The sequence below is a fragment of the Bos grunniens genome, chromosome 19 (assembly GCF_055505025.1).
Source record: "Bos grunniens cultivar Pamir isolate PY7600 chromosome 19, Bosgru_T2T1.0, whole genome shotgun sequence".
NCBI lineage: Eukaryota > Metazoa > Chordata > Mammalia > Artiodactyla > Bovidae > Bos > Bos grunniens.
The window spans coordinates 25,604,863-25,605,680 of NC_141183.1; the positions used below are offsets into that span (position 1 = coordinate 25,604,863).

Here is an 818-nt window from a genome sequence, read left to right on the forward strand (position 1 = left end):
TAATGTCATTTAGTGAGAGCTCTTTGTTTCGGGTAAATATTAATCTTCAGCCTTTTATCTGTCTATCATGATAAAAATAGCCTTTTGTGAACAAAAATAGGCACAATTTTTAACCTCATGAAACTTACATTCAGGGGGAACATAGATGTTAAATTTAGAAGTGAACATTTAATTACAGAGTCACATAAAGTGCTTGAAAAAAGAATAAGCCAGGCTCTATGATAGAGAATTTGGAAGAAATTCATGGAAGTTGTCTGTAAGGTTCACAGAAATTGTCTTATAATGACATGATATTGCAACTAAGACCTGAAAGACAGGTAAAGAGTTATCTAGTAGAAGCATAGAAGACAAGGGTGTTCCTGGCAACTCTCTTCTCGTCTCCACCATCCTGTGTGCGGCTGAATTTGCTCCTCGTCATGCCTTTTCACAAGACTTTCAGGATCAAGTGATTCCTGGTCATGAAACAAAAGAATCATCAATCCATTCTTCAATGGATTCGAATGAAAAGGGTAATAAAATCAGGTACAACTCCAAGAGAAGACATAGGAGAAGAACAAGGCTGCATCTATAAGGAACCTTGCCTATGAAGGGGCACACGGTGTCAAAGTTACTTGCCTTTTACCATATCACTCTGAGAACATCACTACTGTCTGAACAGTTGGCTATGTTTCCCTGGAAGATGATTTTTCTCTTTCTGTTGGTGTTTCTTCTTCGCTAGTGTGTTGGTTTAGTAATAAATCCAGGGATTGGTGGAAAATAAAGTGTTCCTAGCAGAGACAGTAGTGCAAAGATCTTGAGATAGTGTATAAGGCTAATTA

General features: G+C 37.5%; 1 pseudogene; it reads left to right on the forward strand.

The window, feature by feature from the left end:
• The first annotated feature begins 416 nt into the window (after window positions 1-416).
• On the forward strand, window positions 417-571 carry LOC147351806 (large ribosomal subunit protein eL39 pseudogene; annotated as a pseudogene).
• Window positions 572-818: the final 247 nt, after the last annotated feature.